General features: G+C 45.8%; 1 long non-coding RNA gene across 1 annotated transcript in view; it reads left to right on the forward strand.

Moving 5' to 3' along the window:
• Nucleotides 1–21,531, forward strand: part of LOC132244002 (uncharacterized) — a 33,304-nt gene extending 11,773 nt beyond the window's left edge. Inside the window, exon 3 of the long non-coding RNA XR_009455631.1 lies at nt 15,576–21,531. This is a non-coding gene — a long non-coding RNA (uncharacterized LOC132244002). The remainder of the gene's footprint in view (nt 1–15,575) is intronic.
• The last annotated feature ends 4,989 nt before the right edge of the window (nt 21,532–26,520 follow it).

The raw sequence follows: 26,520 nt of genomic DNA on the forward strand, positions 1-26,520 counted from the left end.
AATATAAGAATTAAACTATTGTATTAATTATGTTAGTCTTCATAGGAAAAATCCAGTAAATGCAAAGCTCCTATAGTTCATTCTTAACTCCCTGCACCATTTACCCCTATCTCAGTCTCACTTCATCAAAGAATTTAGGCAACAAAAGATTTAGGGACCTGCTTAATTTAAAAAATGCAGTGAAACATCACTGCAAGTATTTACAGTTAAGCATGTGTTAAGTGTTTGCTGAATTGGAGACCTGCTGACAGATGCTAATGATGGCAATGGCCATGTTCAGTGCTTCCCTCCCTGAGATTGTAATTGTATTCTCCATCCATCCCAGACAGTGGCATGAAATGGATTTCTTCTGGCCCTGGACATAATATCTTCACATTGAAAACTGCAAATGTAAGAAGAGACTGGTTTTTGGGCATTAGTTCAGAGTGCAGTTTGCCTTCCTACCATTAATTTACTGTGCTTGAGGAAGAATTTTTTTATTTGTATATAGGGGCCCAGCAGTATGTTTTAGCAAAGCAGGACACACTGTATCTCTGGCTTACAAAAGGACTTTGGAACAGTCTCAGAAAACCAGAACAGCTGGTGACAGAAGGAATGTGTGAGGAAAATGAGATTAACCATGGGGCATGAGACCACACAGTATAAAGAAGTCTGTAATGTACCATTTTGCATACCCCTGAAGGAACCACTTCAATTTTGTCATAGAATATTATAGAGGAAAAGGATAAGTTAGCCGATATTGTTTTGCATTCCTCATATCCCTCATAACACCAATCCATTTCTTTTCCCTTTGGGACCAGAAATTTGCACAATTAATTAGAAATTCCAGATAACTTTACAGATGCTCTGATACATTGAGGCATTCCTCTCTCATCTACCTTTAAGTGTCTGTATTTCAGGGAAGAACAAGTGAACAAGATAATAGAAATAATAACAGTAAATAGTTACTTAATGTTAGCTTTTCTTTAACAGTTTATTGTCCTGCCTGATCCAGGCACTCCTCAGGCCTTTGAGCAGATTGAGACATGCTGCATCCCTACAACTGCTGTCTTTCTGACATATTAACCCTTGTCTCATGCTCTGTTCCTCAGGTTACAGCTTGTCTTACATCAAGCTCCTGACAGTCTCCTGAGGGTTCAAGCAAACTGGCATATGCATTTCTCCAGAGGAAATTGGAAGGAGTTTTCCAACAGTAGAATCTGGTATATTCCATTTGAACATGGGCAATTTAATTAGAACCACTGCCAGATTCTTGGAGATCCAAGTTAGCAAAGGCTGATTTAACTTAGAGTTCCCATTTAACTAGCAAAACAGAGCCTTTGTACATGCCACAAAATTGGCCTTTCAAACGGCTTAAATGCCCTTTTGCACCACTTTAACAGCATTGCCGTTTGCATGTTCAGTGGTGTATTTGCTTTAATGGTGTTGCTGTTTGCATGCTTGGCGGCATATTCTACTTTAAATGACTTTGGTACATAGCAAGATAAAACACCTCCAATGTGTTTTAGTTTGCTACCTAATAAAGTGCAGCAGTGCATGGGAGTAGTACATAGAGGTCACCTCTTGTCAAACCAACAAAGCCATGCCCTGCCCCCTGGCTGCCATCTTGGTCACCATCTTGACCACCATCTTGGGACCGGAAGTCTCACCCCTAGCCTTTGACCTTTGCCATCTGTTTTGGGAGGCCAAGAATCTATCTCAACCACCGAGATCTCATCTGTAGTGCTGCTGAGAGGTCTGAATACTGTCTGAGGCTTCCAAAACATAAGAACCCATATTTGCTTCTGTCTGTATTAGCATGGTCTCAGAATACATGCGGTCTGTTTTGGAGGGTTTCCCACCAGGATTTAGACAAGAGACAGGCCAGGGACTGCCAACCTATGTCCCACCCCGCTATACTTGCCCTGATTGGTTTGGTACCGTCCTCTGGGGGAGATGTTTCCTGGTCAAAGTGAAGACCTTTTGATGTCACAGGGGTATGTGATTAGAACCAGGGTGTTCTGGGACATAACATGGTGACCAAGATGGCCACCAACATGGCGGCCAGGTGTTGGGCCTTATGAAGTCACAGACCATATGATGGGAACAGGGTATTCTGGGACATAACGTGGTAGCCAAGATGGTCACTGTCCTAGGGGGGCCTAAGCCTGTGCCTGCCCACCTGTCTTTAGTCTAGGCACCTGCCTTAATTTTCTGTACTCAGTTAGTCTCTAGACATTATTAACTTATTCAGAAGGTTTCCCCTCTCTCTCTCCAACTGGCTGAAGCCTGCCATGACATCTTGATGAGATACCCTGCATGCCTGTTCTCTCGCCTGGTGTGACTTGATGTTAAGGGAGAAAAGAAGTACCTGGGCATGTGGCTTCTTGTGCCATTGGTCTTGAGAGCTGCCTTAGCATAGTGAGGGCTCCACCAACTCCTACACGCTCGCCTGTTCCACTGGGTGTTAATTCACAGTCCGTATAGTCATTCTCAGAGTTGGCCAGACACCTCTTCTTGTGCCTCTGGCTCTGAAAAATCAATTGCTGCTTTGGTCCTGATTATCCTCCACCAGGCTTGGAACAAACAAAAGGAACTGACTTGTATTTTACCAGTTTCTGGCCTATTATCCAAATAGTTGCACATCACTATCCTGCTATCTTTGGGACGGGTCTTCTTCTACTTCAAAGAAAAAAACCCAAAATTTGACTTCTCTCTGCCCCTCTAGTCCAGTCTTTATGGTACTTCTTCTCAGACCAGCTATTAGGGTCTTTACAGTACTTCCTTCCCAGCCTGTCTCTCCAGGCTGCCCTGTGGCAGTTTCAAGTTACCTGAGAGCTGCTTGTTTGGGGCTTCTTCTCTATCAGCCCCCTCAGCAGAACTGTCTCTGAAAAGCCTTCCTGACCACCCCCAGTGTGCCTTCAGTAGTCCCCGCCATCTCTCTGACTGATTCAGGAACTTCCTGTTCCAGGCGGCCCTCTCCTGCCGGCTCTTGGTCCCTTTTTATATTGAAGCTCATGTTCCTTTCGCCTCCCCTCTAGAAGCACTGGGAGGAGAGAGATCCATGAATGGCTCTAGCTAACCTTGGAGCTGGTGTGGCTGTTTCCACCTTCGGTGAGTTAATATTTTCCCCCAGTGGCTCTTCTCTTTCCTTACAGATGGCCAGGGGATTGGGCCTTATGAGGTCACAGACCACATGATGGGAACAGGGTGTTCTGGGACATAATGTGGTAGCTAAGATGGCCACCAACATGGCAGCCAGGAGGTTGGGCCTTATGAGGTCACAGACCATATGATGGGCACACCCGTTCTGGGACGTAACATGGTGGTCAGGGACAGACCTTCTGATGTCATAAAGGCATGTGATGGGGCAGGAGTTCCTGTTTCAGGGCCAGAAACACCCCAAAATGGAGAACTTCCGGGGGAAGAGGCAGGGTTTCTGGTGGCAAGGGCCAGGGGTTAGGGTCGGGACTTATGGTCCCAAGATGGTGGCCAAGATGATGAGCAGGGGCAGGCCTAGGGGCGGGGCTAGAGTCGAGGCACCTGTCAGGGGGCAAGGTTTGTTAGTTTGACAAGAGGTGTACTCTATATACTACTCACAGGGTGCTGGAAGCCAATGTGTTGGGGGCTTGGTAGGCCCTGTGCAGCTCAGGGGCTGTGGGAACTGGTGGCTGCCTGTGCAGGCGGGTTCCACTAAAGAAAAAAAAAGTGGCAAGCCTGATTTCCCACCCCTCCCTGGAGCCTGCCTGCCTGCTTGAACTGTGCAGGGGTCCGGCGCTTCCCTTCGAAACGAGGGGGGCGTGCTTCTCTCTACGGCTGTGGCACCCTCTGAGAGTGCCTGGGCTATATGCCAGCACAGCTCAGGGACTGTTCTGCCCACCAGCAACCCAACCCCCCCCCCCCTTTGCTGCTGAAGAGGCAGGTAAGGATTGGGCCCCCACCGTTGTGTACACACTGCGGGGGTTTAGCTCAGTTTAATTCTCCCTAAATTGAAGCAGAGTCTTTAAAAACCCACCGTTTCAATTTAGGGAGAACTAAACTGAATTAAATCCTTGTGGCATGTACAAGCAGCCACAATGACCTCCAGATGTATAGAGATATATATAACAATAAAATGAATACAGATTATTTCCATGATCCTTACAAGGACACAATGCAAATCTCAGCCTAAACAGGTACTTACTGGGAAAAGTCACTTTACAAAGTCTGATATAAGCTCCTGGAACACTAATAGTGCTGATTTAATAACATTATTCTGGATTCGCTCTAAGATTAGCATCTGCAGTACTCCCGGCTCCCAAAGCATGACTCAGAAATACTAGCCCTACTGCTTTGTACTTACCATCCAAGTTTCCCTTTTCTTTCTCTCTGTGCTGATAAGCAAGTTCCAGGCAAGAAGTGTTGTATATTTCCCCTTTAAAGGACATGATAGTGATAGTAGTAAATAAATATTTGTTTTACTAATCCAAATATTTCTTACCTGTTTTCCCTCACTTATGAAGAACAGAGACAAGTTCACATTCTCATATAAATATCTACCTTGGAGGGTTGAAGAGAAAGTATGTTTATTTGCTTTCTTTGTGCCTTAGGGGACCTTGAATAGTTTATTTCTTTCTTTTTTTAAGAAGAATAATAAGGGAGAGGAAGAGAAGAAAAAGAAATACTTATGGGGGAGGGGTGCATAGATCTTCTGGGCAATGGGATCTTATTTGTTCTAAAAAGTAAGCGTTAACACAGAAATACTTCTAAAAGTATTCTTACTTTAGCTTATCTTTAATAAAAACACATACTGAGTAGCATGTTCAATAATAATGTCTTTTCCAGCGTCTTCCATAAGCTCTGCTATCTTATAAAACTTAAGGTTTTTATTAGGAAAAAAGGGAGTAAGAACTCAAGCAAAGAACATAAGGTTTTTAGCTTGGAATGTATTGCTCAATGGTATGTGTGCCTGTGCGATTTCACTGAATGCTGCATAGGCAATGGCAGGTCCTCTGAGAGTTTTGATTCAATTCAGGAGGAAGCCATCCAATGACTTCTACACTACAATGCTAAATGGTGCCTAAAGGTTTGTGAGGAAAGTCATTGATATTTTTGAGAGATTTCCTAGGAAGGGCTGACAGGCTCCAAGCTTTGGGTCTGGAGCTTAAAGGTGGCTTGGAGTACTGCTTTCACTGATGGACAAAAGCAGTGTAGGGAAAAATGCAATGATATATTGTATATTTAAATATTTGGTGTTAATCTATTTTATTTTTTAATAAATAGGATGATTCAGGTACTGGTAATGGGTTATAGAATACTTATCTACTGGGTCACTGATTTAGGTTTGGTCTAGGTTGGTAAATACTAAATTACCATTATTATTCTTATGTGCCCTGAACTGGTGACTTTTTTTTTTTTTTTTGTCCGCTTTTGACTTATGGGCATCCATAAAAACAAAAACATCAAAGCATACTTGCCAGTCTTGTTGGCAGAAAACAGAAAAGCTGAATTAGCCTAGATAAGGAATTACAGTAAGAGCTCATTAAGGTTGAAGAAAAGAGGTGTTTGAATCCAACAGTCTAACTTGCAAAAGGATACACAGTGTAATGAAACTGCTAGATTTGAAGCATCTAATTGCTTGCTTGAGACAATCAATATTAAAGTGGCCTCTGTAGCATATTCTTTTAGAGAACAAGAACCCATTTACAAATATATATATTAAATAAAAATTAAGATTTAGAAATTCATAAGTGAATTCACACTGTAGTATGCTCCTACTCTGAATAATTTCAAAAGTTTAGTATGTGCTTAGAAAGTACTCCAAGTAGGTTTCAGATTAAACAGTATGGAAAATATGTCTTCTTTCCTTAACATGCCTAAATCCCATGAACACAAGAGATGAATAGTAGGGCTGTGCGCAGCTTCAGTCACTGATTTGATTTGGCAGAGATTCGGCCTGATTTGGTGGCTGAATCCTCAAATCTGAATTGAATCAGGAGACCCTTTAATCTCTTCCAAACAAATCGTAACCTGCCAAATCAATTCGGAGAGATTCGGAAAGATATGACGATTCGGACATAGATCAGCTTTAAATGTTTTTCTATGTACCTCAAGGTACCAGGCAGCTTGTAAATACTGAGATGCTGGGCCAGGTGGAGCATCCCACACAAGTGTGGGGGGGGGGCGACGGTGTCCCCAGCATGCCTGGCAGGGACCTGGAAGTGCACCAGAAGTACTTCCGGTCCACTTCTGGATCTGCTGGGGAGCACGTGGGTGACCCTCCCCCTGGCTCAGTGACTAGTGCCTCCTAGGTCTGGGAGAGCACCCTGGGTCCCCCCGCAGCCGATCACTGAGCTTCTGGTCCACTTCTGGTCCACTTCCGGGTTTGCTGCCATCCATGCGGGAGGCCCTCCCATGCTCCTGTGGGACGCTTCATCTGCCCCACCATTGCAACGTTCAGAAACCACGCCTGGTACCTCGAGGTATGTAGAAAAAACATTTAAAGCAGTGTCTATGGCCAAATTGCTGATTCTCTGAATCAGTATCGTATCTTCAGACTCGGATTCAGCCGAATTGAATTGGGGACAGTGATTCGAATCAACGAATTGAATCGCTGTCCCTGATTTGGGCCAAATCTGAATTGAATATGGCCTGTTTTGCACACCTCTAGTGAACAACAGTCTGCCTTGTGGAATATTAGGTGCATCTAGATGAGACACATTACTGCATGGTTGCCTAATTTACAGTGCAGGAAGTGCATGTGCTTACTGTACTGTGAAAACTGTTAATCACCATTAAATTTATTACCTGGAAAAGTAGGTAGCAAATTTAAGAGTGATCAGTAATTGTGCAGTAGCACATGTGGCAGAAATGCCACCATCTGTGTCCCTCTCCAGAAATCTGTCTCTGCCAGTGCGAGAGGCTGGTGTTGAACTCGTCAGGGCGGGGATCTCCCTCCCTTGTCTACATGACAAAAGTCTGGTGCCTCAGAGGCGGATTCTCTGGTCACCTGGGGAGGGGGAGGGAAAAGCCCTGCTCACCAGCCCAGGTAGCCAGTGATGCTTTTTTTAATTGGTTGGCTAGTGGCCAGCACTGGCAGCTTCGATTGGACCGGGCTGCTGAGGTCAGAAAGGTTATTTAAAGGCCCGGGCCAGGAAGAAGGGAAGCTATTAGCCATGTGGTCACCCGCGTGAATCTGCAATGGACTCTTCTCATAACCGCATGCTCAAAGAGTGGCCTGCCTCCAGAGGAAAACACCAACCACCTCTGGATGATGCATGTGAGGTAAGCTACTCGAGATCCGACTAGATGTTTAGCTTACAGTAACTCAGATGCGTGATCAAAAGGGCTACCTCAGCCATGCTGGTTTGCTCTATGGGATTCCTCTGATATCTCCATGATACTGCTCTACCTCTTACCCTGTTTTCACCCTACCCCCTGTAATCAATAAAGTTCTCCTTGTGACCGGTGGGGGAGACTTATTGAGGGGTGGGTCTAAATTATGCCGAGGAGGCCCCTTAGGTCTGTGGACTAAGGGATACTTTCCTAATAAGCCCCTGACTTGGGGGAAGTGCCCCAAGTGCCTGTATTGGGTCTAGTACCCATTAGACGATCAGGCCTGTGTTTTCCAAGGTGCACAGAGCCAGAATTGAGTCTAGAGCTTTGGATGGTGGCAGCGGTAATCCCAGGCTAGCGGGTGTGCTCCAGGGAAGGGGTCAGCCAGACGTGAGGCACCCCAGGGAGGGCACTCATAGATTCATAGATGTTAGGGTCGGAAGGGACCTCAATAGATCATCGAGTCCGACCCCCTGCATAAGCAGGAAAGAGTGCTGGGTCTAGATGACCCCAGCTAGATACTCATCTAACCTCCTCTTGAAGACCCCCAGGGTAGGGGAGAGCACCACCTCCCTTGGGAGCCCGTTCCAGACCTTGGCCACTTGAACTGTGAAGAAGTTCTTCCTAATGTCCAATCTAAATCTGCTCTCTGCTAGCTTGTGGCCATTGTTTCTTGTAACCCCCAGGGGCGCCTTGGTGAATAAATACTCACCAATTCCCTTCTGTGCCCCCGTGATGAACTTATAGGCAGCCACAAGGTCACCTCTCAACCTTCTCTTGCGGAGGCTGAAAAGGTCCAGTTTCTCTAGTCTCTCCTCATAGGGCTTGGTCTGCAGGCCCTTGACCATACAAGTTGCCCTTCTCTGGACCCTCTCCAGGTTATCCACATCCTTCTTGAAGTGTGGCGCTTAGAATTGCATGCAGTACTCCAACTGCAGTCTGACCAGCGCCCTATAGAGGGGAAGTATCACCTCCCTGGACCTATTCGTCATGCATCTGCTGATGCACGATAAAGTGCCATTGGCTTTTCTGATGGCTTCGTCACACTGCCGGCTCATGTTCATCTTGGAGTCCACTAGGACTCCAAGATCCCTTTCCACTTCCGTGCCACCCAGCAGGTCATTCCCTAGGCTGTAGGTGTGCTGGACATTTTTCCTCCCTAGGTGCAGCACTTTGCATTTCTCCTTGTTGAACTGCATCCTGTTGTTTTCTGCCCACTTGTCCAACCTATCCAGGTCTGCCTGCAGCTGTTCCCTGCCCTCCAGCGTGTCCACTTCTCCCCATAGCTTTGTGTCATCTGCAAACTCGGACAGAGTACATTTGACTCTCTTGTCCAAGTCACTGATGAAGACATTAAAGAGTATCGGTCCAAGGACCGAGCCCTGCAGGACCCCCACTGCCCACACCCTTCCAGGTCGAGACTGACCCATCCACTACGACTCTCTGGGTGCGACCCTCTAGCCAATTCGCCACTCACCGGACTGTGCAGTCATCCAAGTCACAGCCTCTTAACTTGTTCACCAGTATGGGGTGGGATACCATATCGAAGGCCTTCCTGAAGTCTAAGTATACGACATCCACCCCTCCTCCTGTGTCCAAGCGTTTCGTAACCTGGTCATAGAAAGAGACTAGATTGGTCAGGCACGATCTGCCTGCCACAAACCCACAACAGTAATACCACCAGATCTACAGAACTTTCACTCAGAGCCTGAAAGGTGGTCGGGTGCAGTGAGGTGGGCAGCTCAACGCAGGATCGCCCCCTACTAGCCCACCACAGCACACATGTAGACATAACTCCCCCTGGCCAGCCCCAGGGCTAGTGGTTGGGAGCTTCTCCTGCTCCAGGGCTCAGCTGCCTCCCTCTTGTCCCCTGCCTGAGGCTATAAAAACTTGCAGCCATTTTGTGCCTTGAGGCACACATCGCAGGAAGCCCAAGGGCACTGTAGGCCCTGTGTGTCCCCCAAGGCAGGTCACAGCTCAGCTGTGCCTGCCTCTCTGGAGCCTGTGTTGGTTCCTGCTTGGCCCTGCCCAGCCTTATGGCTGCCAAGGTGCTGCTGCTGTCAGGCAGGTGGGTGCACAGCAACTGCTGCAGCACCCAGTCAGGCTGTCAGCACCCCAAGGCTGCTTGTAGGCATATTCTGGCAGCCGGGCCAGAGCCACCTGCCTGCTACACACCCCCAGCAGCCTGTCCTGTGCCTGCAGCTGCTGTGGGATATAGCCTCAGCCACACAACTCCCGGTCCCACGCCATGCTCCTGTGCTGGGCACTCCTGGCAACTGCCCAGGGCCAGGAACAGTGGGACAACCACATGGGCACCCAGAGAGTTGGTGCAGGACCCATGATGGCCTCATCCTCCCCATCCAGGCCCTTCACTGCCCATGTGATCGTGCTGATGTTGTCTACCCGGGGCCCCAACCGGAGCCAAGAGAAGGTTGGTGACTTGTGGCACTCTGGGGTGATGCAGGGGTGATGTGCCAGTCCAAGCAGGGTGGACACTCAAATGCCCACATTTATGAGGTCCTGTTGGGTGGGATGAGGGAGCAAAGGCACACCCAATTGGTGCAGCAGTACTGCATAAAGGTCAAGGCCTTGGGGGCACAGTGGGTGTCTGTGACCAACCACAATCATTGGTCTGGCTGTGCCCACAAGCCCATGCCCTTTATGCAGCAGCTGACCTGCATTTTGGTGTCCTGGGATCCAGGCTGTAATCTGGCCATATATACCACTGTGAGCAGCCTGCCCGAGCCCCTGCACTGCCCTGACTGGTCTGGTGGCATATCACTGAATGAGAATGCTTCAGGTGTGGAGCATCCTGTCCCACCCAGCTCTCCAGCTGCACAGTCTACCAGCAGTTCAGAGAGGCGTGGCCTGTGTCTGCCTCAGCTTCTGTGAAGCCCCAGATACCACCATGAGGAATGTTGGCCATGTCACTGCAGGCTGTCAGCAGGGCCATCTCCTCCCTGGGGGGGAACCGCAGCTGGGTGCCTACACACCATGGGCCCTGGAACACCAGGTGCAGCCGAAAGCCATTGCCAACAGGGAGGACTGCACTGAGCTGCCAACCACACCAGCCCCAGACATATGGTAATCCCTGCACTGGGGGAGGGCTCTCTTAGCCTCCACCCCTACCTGGGCCCCTGCTCCTGCCTCTGCCCCCCCCTCCCTGCCTGACCTGCCCGCACTCCCCTAGCCCCAAGTTCCCCCCCCACAATATGCAGAGAGGTGGGATACAGTGCAAAACTTTATTGAGCAGCCCATGCCCTTTTAACCAGGTGGCCACAGGCCTAAGGAAGGCATTGATGCTGGTGGCAATGTCCTCCTCAGTAGTGGGAGGTAGGGATGTGTAGCACAGCCAGAGGTAGCCCTCCAAGTGGTGGCAGAGGTTACAGAGAATCTTGGGCTTGTCCTCTTGCTGTCATAGCTCATGGTCCCATATCAGGTGTGCAGGTTCACTTGAGGCACCAGGAGGATCATCAGCAGCAGGGCATAGTGGGTTGAGCACCCCTTAGTCTGCAGAAACAGCTCATCATGCACTGGCCAGGGCATGTGCAGCAGGGGCATACTCAGGGTGCAGTGGTGGTGTGCTGGGGGGTGGTGTCAGCTCTAGGGCATCTCTTTGGAGAAGCCCCCTGTGGGGAGGGCAGGGACATAGCCAGCTCCTTGCTCCAGTTGTCTGAGCGCTGTGTGCTCCCCAAGCCTGGGCACTGTGGGCTGGGTGGCAGGGCTGCAGAGTGGTTGGCCTGCAGAGGGAGAGAGGGGGGGGGAGCAGAGTCTGGAGCTGTGGCAGCAGGTGCCAACAGCCTGGCCTGTCTCACCCTGGGAAAGGAGCAGGGGCGGATGCTGCCTGTGGCAAGCACCCAGCGGGCCACCGGCCCAGGGGAGCATGTAGGGATGGGGTCTCAGGCAGCAGTTGCCTGGGCCTGGGCCTGCCCTGCCAATTTACCATGCATGGCTGACCTCCAATCGGAGGTGGGGCAGTGCATGGCCATTGGTGCAGAGCATCTTATTTGTGAAATGTTGCAAACACGCACAAAAGACTTCTGTCTCTTGGCTCTGCAGGGCCAGCTTCAGGATGTGAGGGAGGGACCACAGGGCCCAGTAAGGATGCAGGCTCAGGAATGCTGCCACCCAGCACTGGAGCCCTCTGGATGTGCTGACTGTGCCAGATGTGCACACAGGACCAGACCCTACTCCTCCAGTGGCTGGTGGTGGCGGCGGAGTGGGTGAACAATGCATCAGCCTGGTGGAAGGAGGACCTGGTTGACCAGGAGAGGTAGCACCAGGGGGACATGGCCCAGGGTGAGGCGTGCACTGAGAGCACGGGGTTATGCTCCTGGTCCTGGAGTAGGAACAGATCCAGGTCCTGTGGAACCAAAATAGGATCCTAGGCTGGGCCATGGAGGCCACGGACAATGACCACTGGACCCTGAACACTGGCCTGGGCCTGGTGGTCTCATACATTCCCACCACTGCCTAGCCCCTGGCCCTAGCCCTGAAGGCTCCCTGGCAGCCACCTGCTACCCCACAGGAGGCCCCAACCTGGGCCTGGGAGGAGGTCCTGAACCGCTGGGGGAACAACCTTAGGCCAGGGTGCTGGCCACCCACCCTGGGCTCTGTCCCTTAGGTGCCACTGCCCTGTGGCCCCCCACTCTGGGGCACAAAAATACAGGCTCTGTACATAGTTTTCAAACTTGGAAGAGGGTTTTTTATTGTTGGTGTGTGGGAAGGGTAGTGGAGGGGCTCTGTTTGAGGAGGTAGCTCTGTTGGTTGAGTGGGGAGGGATGGGTTGCGTACTGTGAGGGAATAAGGGAGGACAGTAGTGCTGGGGGTGGGCAGGAGGGACGGGGTCTGTGAGTGGCATGGTAGGCAGGCTACAGAAGGGAGTGCTCCAGAAGGTGGTCAGCCAGAACCTGGTGCCCTGCTCCCACTGGCTGGTACTTGGGGCCTCACCAGAGGAAGATGCCACAACTGGTACTCCCATTGCCAGGTCACCTCCACCTGCCTCACCTCCTCTGCGTAGGCCTTGCAGAACAACTCTCCCTGGACCTCGCAGATACTATGCAGCAAATAGGCTGTGATGATGACCCAGGTGAGGTTCTCCTTGGCAACTTTGTTGTGGGCAGTGAGGGAGCGCCAGCAGCCCTTGAGGTGGCCAAAGGCTCAGTCGGCCAGGGTGTGGGTCCAGCCCAGGCACTGGTTAAAGTGGGCCAGTGTAGGTCTTCAGCAGCCAGGGCAGGAGCAGGTATGCAGGGTCCCTAATGAGCAGGGATGGGAAGACGATGGGGCCCAGCTGCAGGTCCACCACCCTTGGCGCGAAGCACCCACTCACAGCAGCGCATCTGGGCTGGAGTTTTGAAAGATGCAGGTGTTGTGTGTGTTGCCTGCCCCTTGCACACACTAGACTGGCCTGGTGCTCACATGCATGAACATCCCACAGTGGTCTATGACAGCCTACAGTACCATGGAGTGGAATCCCCTGTGGCTATAATAGGGGCAGTCTCCATGGAGTGGGCAGGTGGCTGGTATGTAGGTCCTGTCCAGAGTCCTGATACACTGGGGGAACCCAAGAGCATGCAACCTTGAAGCCACTGCCTGGGGGCTATGAACACAGAAGATGATGTCCGCCAGCATGTCATGGAAGGTTGCTTCACACCTCCAGGATGGCCTCCCCAGCAATGGCCTTGCCCATGCTGAACAGGACACCCGTATACCGGAGGCTGGTGGGCATTGCCAGCTTGAGCAGAGCCAGGGCCAGGTGCATGTTGGTGGGGAGGGGTGAATGCTTGTTGGTGTTCTGGCAATCCAGGTGTGGCTGGAGCTGGTGGAGCAGGTCCCTGAAGGTGGCCCAGGTTAGCCAAAAGGTGTTCAGCCATTGCTCATTTTTCCTGTTCTGCTGGACAAGATGCTGCTACTAGTGCTGGCTGGCATGGTGGGCCCAGATGCGGCGGGTCTGGAACAACAGCAGCCCCAGCAGTGGCCTCTTGGAGCCCCTTGTTGGTGTCCTGTGACAGCAGCTGCATAGTGATGGGGGCCTGGGAGGGCATGCTGCAGGTGGGCAGGCAGTTGCTGCATGTGGGGGAGCTGGGTGGGGTGAGATGGCTTTGGGCCAGGTTACTGCTGGCGTGCAGGTGTCAAAGGAGGGTTTGAAGGTTTATCATTAGAGGTGGATTGTGATTGTTGCAGGGAAAGAAGTGCACAGGATCTCTTAGGTACATGAGCTTCTCCATAGCCTGGGGACCTCTGACTATGACGGTAGTCAGGCATTGGAACAGGATACCTAGGGAAATTGTGGAATCTCCATCCATGAAAACTTTCAGAAGCAGGTTAGACAGATACCTGGCTGGGATGGCTTAGCTATGGCTGATCTTGTCTTGAGCAGGGGGCTGAACTAGATGATCTTGTGAAGTCCCTTCCAGTCCTGTTTTCCTATAATCTGATCACCTGTGTAAGTATATAGAATCTAATCCAAAGCCCATAGAGAGAATCCCTTCAACTTCATTGTGCTTTAGAACTGGACCTTTAGATTTTTCAGACCTCTAGCTCTCTAAGGGCTTTATCCTGTGTCACTTGGTGTGCCTAAATGACATATATGTAACTGTGTAACTGCAGTTTTTAACATTTGCACAGTGTGTGATTCAGCACTCCCTGAGCAAGCCTACTGAACATATTTAATAGGATCATGCCCCATCTTAGGAAGTAAAATCGTCTAGGTAAACGCAAGCTTAGAGCACTACTCTGCAAAGTGCTCTGAACCACCAGGCCATGGGCCCAAGCATCACCCATTCTCTAGTCCTACACTTGAAACTGCGCCATTGCATCTCAGCTTTAATTTTCATTGGATAAACTGGATAAACATCACTAGGAAAGTTCCTCTTCAATTGGGAGCAGGATTTCGGGCTAAAATCTATGGTCTCCTCCCTTCCAAGGAAGCATCCATCTTACTAACTGACACACCCTCTTGCTTGTACTTTTCCTCTTGGCCCTACATTTTCCTTTTCTTGGCTGCCCTCTTCATCCACCTGTTTTCAAGCAAGAACATATGCCCATTGAAATAGAATCCCAGACCATATGCAAGTGTCAAAGATGGAAGTTACACTTCTTTATGTGTCATTGCCTGCATATTATTACACTTAAGGCATGATTAACCAGGTCATCACATCTTAAGTTGTGACCCAGCTAAACATTCAACCAATTAATGGCATGATAAGCATGACAAGCACTAAGCTACAAAGTTAATCCACAAAAAATGTGGAATAACTTCATAGCTTGTTCTAAACATGCCATTAATTGCATGTGTGGCTAAGTGCTACCCAGTAGGACTCACATGAGACTGGCCTTGTGCACTGGATCCAGCAGGCAGGGCAGATCTATGGACCCAATCCAGACTGGTCCCAGGTCCAGCATGCAGGGCCAGTCTGCTGTGGGTGCCACACACAGCCCACTCGCCAGCCCAACCCCTAGGTTATAACATGCACTGGCTTCAGACCTGTGGGGCATGTGGTGTATAAGGCCCCAAATCCAGCATGCAGGGTCAGTCTGGCATGGGTGCTGCATGCAGAACATGCCCTGGACCAGTGCCGTGCTGTGTGCAGCCCATGACAGATAGGCTCTGTGCACTGCATACAGCATGCAGTGCTGGGGGCAGCACATGTTGCATGTGGCACAGTGGCAGGCAGCACTGCAAGCCAGATGAGATGGCTCCACAGGCCAGATTTGGCCCATGAAGGTGATCCTCGCCACCCCTTGGGTAGAATAATATTCTTATAGATGTAGCTGGTGATATTTTCCCCGCCAAATATCAGTAACTGGAAGTGACTGATTGAACCTGTTGGAATTTGAATTATTAGAATGATTTTAATTAGCATATCATATGTAATGATTTTATATAGCATTACATGCTCATCTCTTTAATCTGAGCCAATCGGTAGAAAAAGGGAGAGAATTTATCTGAGTGAAAACTAACTGTATAGCATTTCCCTGAATTGCACCATTATACATTGTATGTACTTTGTTCTCTTCTGTTAACTTCAGTGAAGTGTAATTATAATATAATGTGCTTATGCTATTTTTTAGTCATTTCTTCTTTAAGCCTTTTTAAATACATGGTTATTTATAAGGCTCAAGTTGACAGTAAAAAGGTGGTTGACTCATTCCAAGCTCCATGATTTATTACAAATGCACTTCTACTGGAAATATCATTTTGTTATTTATCTTATTAGTGATTTAACAACTCAGCTTTGTAAACTACAGTGAGATATCTTTTTGTTGCCCCTCTATTTCAGAATAACCAAGAAGCTGTGAAGAATTTGGATGAAGGAGCTCACTTGGCATCCCTTCCCTCTCCTTGTGTGTTCTGACTTCACCATGTGCTGTTTTTATCTCTGTCATTGGAGACGTGCTTCATAGAATGCTGTGTACTAAGGAGATAAAGCTTTATGTGATGAGACTATCCAGATCAAGCTTAAAGTTTGACAAGCTTCAGGTTTCCAAGCTATTTCATACATGACTCCCACTGATCATTTAGGATTGTTTATAGGTTTCAGGCTGGTGGAGAGCTGTGGTTTCTTTGGGCACTTTTATACACGCTCTGACACATTCTGATTAGAACGTGTGGGAGCAGACTTAATTATACGACTCTGCTGGAGTATTTTAATCAGAAGGTTCCCGCATGCTGCAGCGTCTCATGTGTTCAGTGTCCCATGTTTCAAAATGGTAGCTGGGTGCTTTAACTAAAGCTCATTGAACAAGTTTTTGTTGAATCGCCCCTGTTGCCATTTTGAAATGTGGGACACTAAGTATGCAAGATGATGTTGGCACTTTAATTAGAGCAGCTCTCTGGAGCTGCTCAAATTAAAACAGTTCCTCTCTGACCCCCACCCACCCACCCTGAAACACATGTATAGGTCTTTATTACTACCCTCCTGTTCAGCATTTCGTTCAACTAAAGCAGAGGATAGTTCTAACTTTCTAACAAAAAATACTTTGTGGAAATTGTGGGACATAGTAATGTATTCCACTCTCCACCTGACCCTCTCAAATCTTGTCTGTGTTAGTTTTACACAGGGAAAGTCCCTCAACCTTTATCCCAGGGCAGTGGATAAAAAAATTAAGAGACTTCTCTTCCTGAAAGTGGGGAATCTTTAGAGCATCAGCAGCTTATTATTCTAAAGTGTGCAGCTTTCTTATGAGATGGGCTATCTCTTCTAGGAGCCCAGAAAGTTTCTCCTAGTATGGATCAAAGAACAATGCACTAAATGTCTTGGTTACTCAGTCCTTATATGCATATTTCTCTTCTGAAATGCTATAAAAAGCATTTGTTTGAAGCCCTCTAGTCACATCAAAGGTGCACATAAATGAGTGATTAAACTGGACTGGATGGCAAATGCATCTCTATTATAAGAGGTGGAGAGCAGGGGCCCTTTCCTATCTCTTTGATGATCAGCAATCAGCATAGCTGAAACATAACTATGACTCAGTAAGTTAAGAATATTGGAAGTTAAGAATAAACTAAGGCTAGTTTCAAGGCTTCAGTTCATGGGAACTAGACAGATTAATTTGAATATGAAATGACATAAATAGCTTAAGAAATGTGTTTGTCCATTTTGAAGCCAAGGAATTTAGAACTGGAGCCATTTAGCACTAATTCCAATACTGAAGAATGCTAACTCCAAGGATCATCCCAGGCAAAGATTAAAAATTAGAAGTGGTGTTGAGAACTGAAACTCTTACCTCTTTTTACCTGAGACAATACACTTTGGGCCAGACATTTGGGCCAGATCCAAAAAGGCTATGTTGGCATCAAGCTTATATTTAGGTTCTGAAATTCTCATTGAAATCAATGAGGGTAGAAGTGTCGAAACAGGACATCTTTTAATTACCAACAGCAGCAATAAAACGCTCCAAAATAATGGTTAAATTGTGGCTAACCACTTCTGTACCCTCTTCTGGCTGTCTATTACTCTAGACTGAAATGAGTTTGTTTTGAAGTGACTATTTTTTTTTCATTATGGTAAAGATTTTGCATTGGAAAGGCTGAATCATGACACTAAGGGAGTAAAAAATGTTGCTCATCAGAAGGGGATTAATTCCTCATTGATTTTAATATTCTGTTATTGCAGCTACCTCTGCATGCAGACTTTGTTTCATATTTGGGTCAAGAAACAAAGATGTATGAGGTAACTAGAGAACGTTTTTCATAGTTCAGTATAGTTTCACAGTTTAGTTTTCATTGTTCAGTACACCACAGGCAGAATAGATTATTTACACTGTCATGGCAGCATCTAGAGAAATAAAGCAAGATTTGGGCCTTGTGAGGGGCACCAATTTAACATAAAGGTAGAAATGGGTTTTGCCTCAAATGATTTGCAAGCTTGCTTCTATTTGCCATGCTTGCTGTCAGAGCAGCAGAGAGGAGCAGAATGTTAGTGTAAGCTTCTTCATTCTTCTCCTGATTCCTGTTAGGCTTTTTGTGAGCAAGGTTTGGCTCTCCTGTGCAAGGTATATTGAACTTTGTAGTATTTGCTGTGAATCAGACCAAAGCATATTAAATTAAGTTGGAAATTAATTAAAAAGCTTGTTAAATGAAAAACAAACTGTGGTTCAGAGCATGGGCAACTGGTGCCACCTTAGCCAGGAGGGGCACGCACCCCCACCCCCCGTGACCAGTTAGTGACTGGGGGGGTCCCCCTGAGGCCGATCGTGGTGACTGGGGAAGTGGCTGCAGCACTCTCGGAAATGGCTGCAGCTCTTCATCTGGTGCTCCCACTCCCGGGGCTTGCAGGTGGGGACACCAGTGCTCCTGCCAGCCCCCCGTGCCTGTCATTTAGGTGGGGAGCGTGACCTGTCAGGGGGTGTATATGTACCCCCTATGCATCACCACTGGTTCAGAGCCTCAGCAGTCCACCTCAAAAACTTTAGGGTCATAAATTAATTGTCCAAAGCTTAGCATCCAGCAGAAGAAACCACCATGACTATACTAAGAAAACTACCAATTGCTGATACTGGGGTCAGTAGTATTGCAGCTGAATGTGGAGTAATTACAAAGGGAGACGAGAACAAGTAATGTTCAGCACCATGTCAAAAACGGTGTTTAAACCCGAGCATGCCAAGCAAGCTTTATTTTATGATGTGCAGCACACATGTAACTCACCCATTTTCATAGGTCATTTCTGTTGACATAAACAAAAATCTACTAGGGATTTTAGGGGAAAAAGCAAATCTGGTGAATCCAAAGGAGTAATGCAGGACAATTGTTGATGCATCCTGAGAGTAATTTTCTGGGCAATAAGTTGCTTAACAGGAAGCCAATGAAGCAATTGCAGAGTGGGAGTGATTTGCTGTGATAGGTTAGTGGGAGTAATTACCCTAACAGCAGCTTTCTGAAGCATCTGCAGATGCCATTACACTTTATGAGGTAGTTCACTGAGCAGTACTGAGGCCATCACTCTCAGGCGTTATAGTTAATCAGAAGTATTGGAGCTATGTTGAAGAGTTCCGCGATATTAATAGTCTCTGACATTTCAAATAAAAAAACCAGCATCTCTATGTTACTAAATAAAAACAAATTCCAGATGTGTTTCAGAGATGGTTACCAACAAAGCTGACACTGCCAATCCTATCACTTAGAACTATTTTACAGGTGCTGTAGGATGTGGCGCTGGGTCCTTTAATTGGTGAGCCACGCTAATTAAAAGCACCTGTGTGTCATGTATCAGCATCCCTGTGCGTCCCCATGCTGAAAAAATGGTGGCAGGGCACTGTGAACTAAAGCTCATAGAACGTGTTTTATTTCAAAGCACCCCACTGCCATTTTTTCAGCACAGGGACACACAGGGACACTGATACGTGTGATGCAGAAGGTTGCCAGAGCATGTCAATTTTTGTGCTCCGGTAGACTCAATGAATCAAGCCTGCTCCAACATGTAGGATTTCCAGTGCGTTAGAGCAGGCTCCCTGCATGTCTGTAGGAGCCCTTAGTCTTCTGCCTTAATTGTCTTTTCTAATCTTCTCTCCTGTACTCCTCACTGTAGAGTGCATCACTAATTGCATCAAGCAGCTTTTGTTGCACTATATCTATAAAAGAAAGAAATAGCTTATCTCTATTAATTTGATAACTGCACTTACTGTGACCTTTGTGGGTCAACTTTGAGGCATCCATAGCCCAGTATGTACTATAATGTCTCTCACTGATTGGTGATTTTGAAGCATTTAGAAATGAATTTATGAAGATATGTTGACCTGGTTTAACTCTGTAATTTGGTATTTTGGTTTATTGCCATGGCTAACTTCATGAATCACAACTGTGTCCTGCTGTTCTCATCGAAAGGGAGGTTTTGAATTTGTCTTTTTGCACAAATGATTTAGGATGTTCGATGTTAGCAAACACTGCAAGAAAGTTCAGGAGGAAAGAACATAGCCATGTGATCTGGTAATGCATCGACAGATGAAATAAAAGCGTTGACAAATGCAAGGTAATGTACATGAAAGGAATCATCTAAATTACTCAAACCGGTTCCTGGGTTTTATATGTGCAGCGGCAGCCTTAACCAGCAAACACAAACAACTTATTTGGTTGTGTAAAGAACGTTACAGAAAATGAAATCTAGAATACTACAATTCTGTCATAGCAAACAGTATGGGCTACCAATGTCCCTCCATTAATTTCAGTGGAGTTATAATAGAGATTAATTTGGTTCCAAATGGATTAATAAAATAAGTAAATGTATTGCTAGAGAATACATTAGCAAATCCCATTGTAGTCTATCAGCTCTTACTGAAAGGTTTGTAATGATTCAATCTGGAAGTAAAATGCATACTACTTTTTTCAATTAATTCCTCATATCAATTATCCCCTAATTTTCTTCATTAGGATAGACCCCACCGTATGACAGAATAGGCAGAAAGCTATAGTCCTTTAGTACTGGGAAGCTTGTAAACATGGGTTGTAGGTTCTGCTGTCTCTCTGAGGGCTGGATCCTGCTCTTACTGAAGTCGTGACAAAATTCCCAATGGAGAAAAGACTGGTTCATTGCTGTTCCACTTAGTGGTTTGTGTGTAAATCAAATGTACTGTTAAGGGCATTTTATTCCAAATGTAGGTGTGTATGTGTTGTTTTGTTTTTTTTTTTAAGGGTTACCTGAGCACACTAATACATGCTCTGTCTTGTTAACAAGATACAGAAGCCGGATGATATATATTAGTAAGAGGCTCACAGAATACAGTATCTGAGTGTGGCGTGCCTCGGTGCTGGGTGGGGGTTTGATTATGTAAGTTACCTGCTGTGCATGGCTCATAAACAGATACAGCAAGACTGCAGCATTTGCAGAGGGCTGTTTTATGATACACTGGATTACAGATAAACAAGCTAAAATGTCTTTGCTATTTAGGAGCCCAAAAGCCTTGATTCCTACTACCATTCTGAGTATTATATGTACTAGGAGATCTCAACATATCAAGATTAGCAAAAAGAAAATAACAGATTAAATTCTTCAGTTACAGAAAATATCTCTAATCCTTTTTGCAGACCCCTGCATGAAGAGTACTGTGTTACACCACTGACAAATGTTGTTCTGAAGCCAATCTGACTGGCTATTGGAAAACTGTTCTGGCATAGGAGGATCCTCCATTTGTTGAGAGTTCATTGCCCCTTACCTACCAGTGGCCAGAATAGAAAGGGAAGAGAGGGAATGACCCCACAGTGTGGGGCATCTCTGTGCTGTAGAGATCCTCAGGTACTTCATCCATACCTTGGAACCTGTCACAGCTGAAAAAACTTGTAACATCCTATAGGCTGCTATGATTTGTCAGAAAACCAACACACATACTAATCAGGACAGGAGGAGCACAGAAGAGCCATAAAGATGCTTCTTCTCATTGTATACTTAAGTGCAGACAAGAATCAGGGCCACTGTGTCTATTCTTAAATATGGACCTTATACTAAATGCTGGTAAATAATAACATAGGACAATTAAGTCATGCTTATTCTTTCCCTACATCAGAACCTACAACAGAGGAAGGTGGATCATTAAGAATTAGAGCAAGATTTTGGGGGCCCAAATAAGGGTTATTCCATGGGTCTCATCTTCGGAGGGTTCTGGTCATTTTAAATTCTGTAACTTAGAGAATAAATTTGACTGTGTGAAATCAAACGCCTTTCTGTACAAACATGCAAATATAACCTACATCTCCCTCTGTTCATGGATCTAAGACAAAGTCAGAGAATAAAAATAAAATCTCAAGGTGTGTTTGTCTTTTCTAAGCTTAGCACTAAGACTGTTAGCTCTAGTAGCAGTTGGTATGGTTTCTGAGGCTCCTTTTTCTGTAAATGGGCAGGTAAACACAGTGTGATTAATGTTGCTTAAGATTAAAACCTTTGTAACTACTGCCCCACAGGAATGCCTTTGTATGAAAAGACCAAAAAATGTTCCTGGCAGGCTCACAAGCAGGATGTGATGCAGAAGTAACTTTCCAAAAATAGTATTAAAATGAATTTATTTTCCCAGTTTATGCACTTTGTCTATCACAATCTCTCTGGGCAAATTTACAAAAAATGTAAACACTAAAAAATTACGCTCCTTATTATCAGTCCTATTAAAAGAGTGATTGGGAAGCAGTAGCTAAATATATAAAATCCAAAGGAGATTCACATCTTCATCACAAGATACAAGCTCCCTTTTTGTGAGGCTGGTTACGGGGCCTGCCCTTGAAATGGAATAGTTTGGGAAGTGACTTAGTATAATTAAAAAACAACAAAACAAAGTAAAACCACCCAAATAACCAATACACATCAGGAAGCAGATAATGATGATGGGATATGTGATAAAGATCAGGCAGATAATGAATGTGTGCAGGACTGATGGATTGTATACAGCGATTTTTCTGGTGAGTCAATCTAGATTCATATATCAGTCATTAAACCTTGGGGTAACTATTCCCTAGGAATGCTGGTAACTGGATCCTTCTTACTTCAGTCACAGATAAAGGACATAAGTGTCTCTTTGATACCTAAGAAACTCCAGGAAGAGGATGAGGTTGGACATTACCCCAGGGTTGGTGTGGTTTGCTGAGGAAGGATAGAGTTTTAATTTATTCAGAAGTCTACTTAGTTGAGGATCTACTCATAGTTTTCCAGGAAAAAGTAAGGGAGAAGACCATCAAAAAAAAAATTGAAAACTAGAATGGACTGAACAGGTAGAATGGAGAAATAATCTTGCCTGGACAACAGGGTGGGCTAGTTGTCAGACTGGTCTCTGCAGACTCTGTTTTTATCATTTAATGGCATGAGAAATAAATGGTGGTCTCCAGACTGCAATCTCCATGGCCTAGAACACATTGTATGTTTTATTTTAGAAAAGTTGCAAATATAACAGGAGGCAAGTTATCCAAATAACTTTCTGAGGGTTTCCATCAAGTCTACCTGTTTTTCTGGGCTACGTACAGAGAATAAAAAAGGCTAAGGCTAAATTGATTCAATCTTTGCAAGTTATTTTAAGCTGCATAGATTGAACCAATAAGCAAGTGAACAGACATTAATTTTGATTCCAGAAATGCAGCCAAATGCCTGCAGTAGCCCAGGCCAGAAGCTAGAGCATGCCTCCCTACTCTGCTGGAGCAGACAGCTTGAATCTGGAGGATCTGATGGAAGTTCAATAAACCAATATAACCTAAATCAGTTAAATCTGATACTACATCCGTCCAGGTTTATCTTAAACTGATTTTGGTCATTTTGAAAGCAGTTTACATGTACTTATACCAATTTATGTGTTGTTCTGTTCCTAGGCCAAGTGATTTTTAAGTTTGCTTCCACACTATAGTGCTTGAAGGAAAAACCATCAAAAACAACCCTCCTCCCCAGACATGTGTACTGCCTTGAGTAAGAGCTATATACTACTTTGGATTAGATGTACCTTCATGCCCCATATTTTACTGTTCCTGGTAACAGGTCGGAGACCATGACTAACTGGAAATGCACATACCCAATCAACACTAATCAGGATTTGATTTACAGAAGTATTACTGGAACTGAATCTCCTGACAGCAAGCTCCAGGCCAGATTTCTTGGGTACAGCTTATATCCCAGGGCAACTGTAACTGATGGTTAGAGGACACTCTTGATCCTGGGAAATAATATCAATCTTACCATTGCAGTGTGCTTCCTTCAGAAAGAAGAAACAATCTCATAAGACAAACCAAGTACCCGGAAGTGCAGTATCTCACTATTAATGGGTGGTGAGGGAGTTAGCAATAAGTTTGTAAAAATGAATGTACTGAAAACAAAACTTGGTCTATGCAAGTTGGGTAAGTATGGAAACAGCAGACTTAAATGTTTTCATTCTGTTAAAACATGCAAGAGGGACCCTTTTTTTGAGCAATCCTAGAGGAGAGCAATGAGGGAAAAGCATATTAAGGCATACAAGTAATCGATGGGAAAGTGACTGAGCTGGAGTTGGCACTTGTCCTTGCAATGCAAGCCAGCACCGGCAAAGTGCCACAGTAGGTGAAACTATTACAGCAATTTATCATACACATGACAAAACAGTCCAAATTTATGACAATTTATAACCCTGCTGCAGCTCTAATAATCTTTTCTCTAATTAAAATATTTTCAGAGGGTCTTTTTCCAAATCCGAAAGACTTTAGCAACTGCAGCATTACGGGGGAGAGAAAGAGAGAGAGAGAGAGAGAGGAGAGCAAGAGAGTGTAAATCCTCTTGAAATAGTTCAGCTCCCAAGAACCATTTCTTTTTCCATTCAATCTGGATAGTAGTTGTTTAAGATGAGATGTCCAGGGCTTCCTAGGGATCATCAGTCCCTGGATGAGGATATGTCCATGGGGAATGCAGCAGAGAAGGAAATGGGGACACATTTCTTTTGTCAGACAGTTTTACTTGTCTTGCTGTTTAATTTATCCTTCAACAACTGAATGACTGAAGTTCTCCTTATCTGACTTCTCTTTCCAGGTAATGCAGTCACAACTGCAGTGAGGTGCTGTTGATATGGGCATCTGATTTTTGCATTGATCCTGTCTCTCTAAGATAACCCCAAATTTCATGTTGCAAGCCCGACTATTTCAGAAGAGCTGAAGTGTGGGTGATGTAGGTGAGGTTTTAGGGACCTGAATGATGGACCTCTTCATATTGGCTGAGCGTTTTGTAGTAATTCTCCTGTGAGTTTTTGTAGTTGCTCCCATTACATTTATTGCTTTGCTTTGATCCTACTCATATCTTAAATACAAATAAACAGTAAAATGAGTTTGGCCTGAAGGACATAATTTACAATTGGTAAAGAATGAGTTATGTTAAGTCATTTGAAACAAGCAGAAACTAAACCTTGTGTCATACAATCATTCATGTGCTATCTATTATCTTCTGCATGGAGTACATGCACACAATAGCTGAGATAAATGTAACTCTTTTGAAATGACCAGGATATTGTACTCCTTGACAGAAGAGATGTTCTCAATAAAATGACTGCTATCAGGAGAGGGGATTTAATTTAACTTGAATGTTTCTTAAACAATGCAAAGGGTAATTCATGTTATAAATGTACCAAGGTTCAGAGGCTTTGGTAGGATGAGGAAGAGGGACGCAGGGACAGGAAATCTTTACTTGTGTAATCTAGGTCACAATTGCATGTAATTTCCTTGTTAATGTGAGACTCCACTTACTGGGAAGCAAAACAATTTGTGCAGGCTGGTTACAGCTTTATTAAAGAAGAACACTGCCATTCTATTCCTCATAGAATACATAGATTTCATAGATTTCATAGACATTAGGGCTGGAAGGGACCGCGGAAGATCGAGTCCAGCCCCCTTCATAGCTGTCCACCCTAATGTTTAACCCTGTAAGGTGCTGAATGGGGCTGAAGTTTAGGGGAGAGCTACTGGCAGTAAGGCGCAGCACCTGGGCTCCACAGAGACATTGTCATATTCCCTGTACCCTAAATGACTATATCAGATAGAATTCTTTTGGCAAGAAGAACTACAGACCAGTCTTTTCTGTGTCCCTCTCCTCTAATTTCCTGAGGATGCCTAATTTCTGCCTCTTCTCCAGCGTGCAGCATGCCTATGTGTGTCCTCAATAGAAGTTATTTTGTAGCTTCGAATGAGATGGATTGACTTTGCAGTGCTGCTACCCTGATGTTGTAGAAAACCCCCCCGTTTTTCTTTTTTAATACATATATGATAGATATGCATTCCCTTCCCTTCCCCAATTATTTCTGGCTTTTCTCTCTCTCCCTCTCTATTCCCTATAGACAAGCATAAGCGAGCTCAGACTTAGGATAAGCTTTAACATTTTTATTTTGGTAGCAAGATTTGGTTTTGGATATCCACTGTTTTATATTGTATTATTATTAAGTTTGTATTGATTCTTATTGTTGTATATTGTATTATTATAATTTTCGTATTGATTTTTAGTGTTTCATATGGATATTGTATGGTTTAGGCCTGTGTTTGTAAGTGAATCAAAGTAATGTCAAGTCTCCATCTTGTGTCCTCTGCCCAGGCATCCCCTGTGTTGCACCTGTATGAGTCACATACCCCTCCCATGTAAATTGGTTCCCGGATGAATGACAGTGATTGGGAATGATTGAAATACAATGGTAGCAGGCATCTACTGAATGGCCTGTAATGACTGGGCCATCACCTCGCATTGATTCACCCAGGAACAGAGACAAGAACCCAGCATTTGAAAGACAAAAGACCCTGCAGAACCAGCAACCCTACCATTGTACCCCACCATTACAGACACCCGAAACTGCTCATCCCTGCACGGAGCACACATGCTCAGTATGCCAGGGGCTGACCCTTGCCTGGGCATGCCTCCTGTCACTAGGGTCACACAAGGTCTGCCCCTATAAAAGGGGCAGTGAAGACAGACCCAGAGGGATGCCCTCTCCATCCGGACCAGCGCCATGCCATACCACCTATCCACCCAGAGGCCCTGCTGGCGACCCCCTCTGGACAACACTTACTGGACAAAAACCTTTCCAGCCTGGATAGGTAGCTATCACCCCCTACCCCCTCTTCAACCAAGGACTTGGACTCTGCTTCTCTTCCCTACCTGGACTCCAGCCCTTCCACTGAGTCTCTTTCTCCTGCTGCCAGTGTGTGTGTGTGTGTGTGTGTGTGTGTGTGAACCAATAACTTCATGGGGCTGTGTAGTGTGTTATCTGTGTAATAAAACTGTTATTTGAACCCCTAAGTTGGGTTTTGCTTTACTATGGTTT

Source organism: Alligator mississippiensis, chromosome 11 (genome assembly GCF_030867095.1).
Source record: "Alligator mississippiensis isolate rAllMis1 chromosome 11, rAllMis1, whole genome shotgun sequence".
Lineage (NCBI taxonomy): Eukaryota > Metazoa > Chordata > Crocodylia > Alligatoridae > Alligator > Alligator mississippiensis.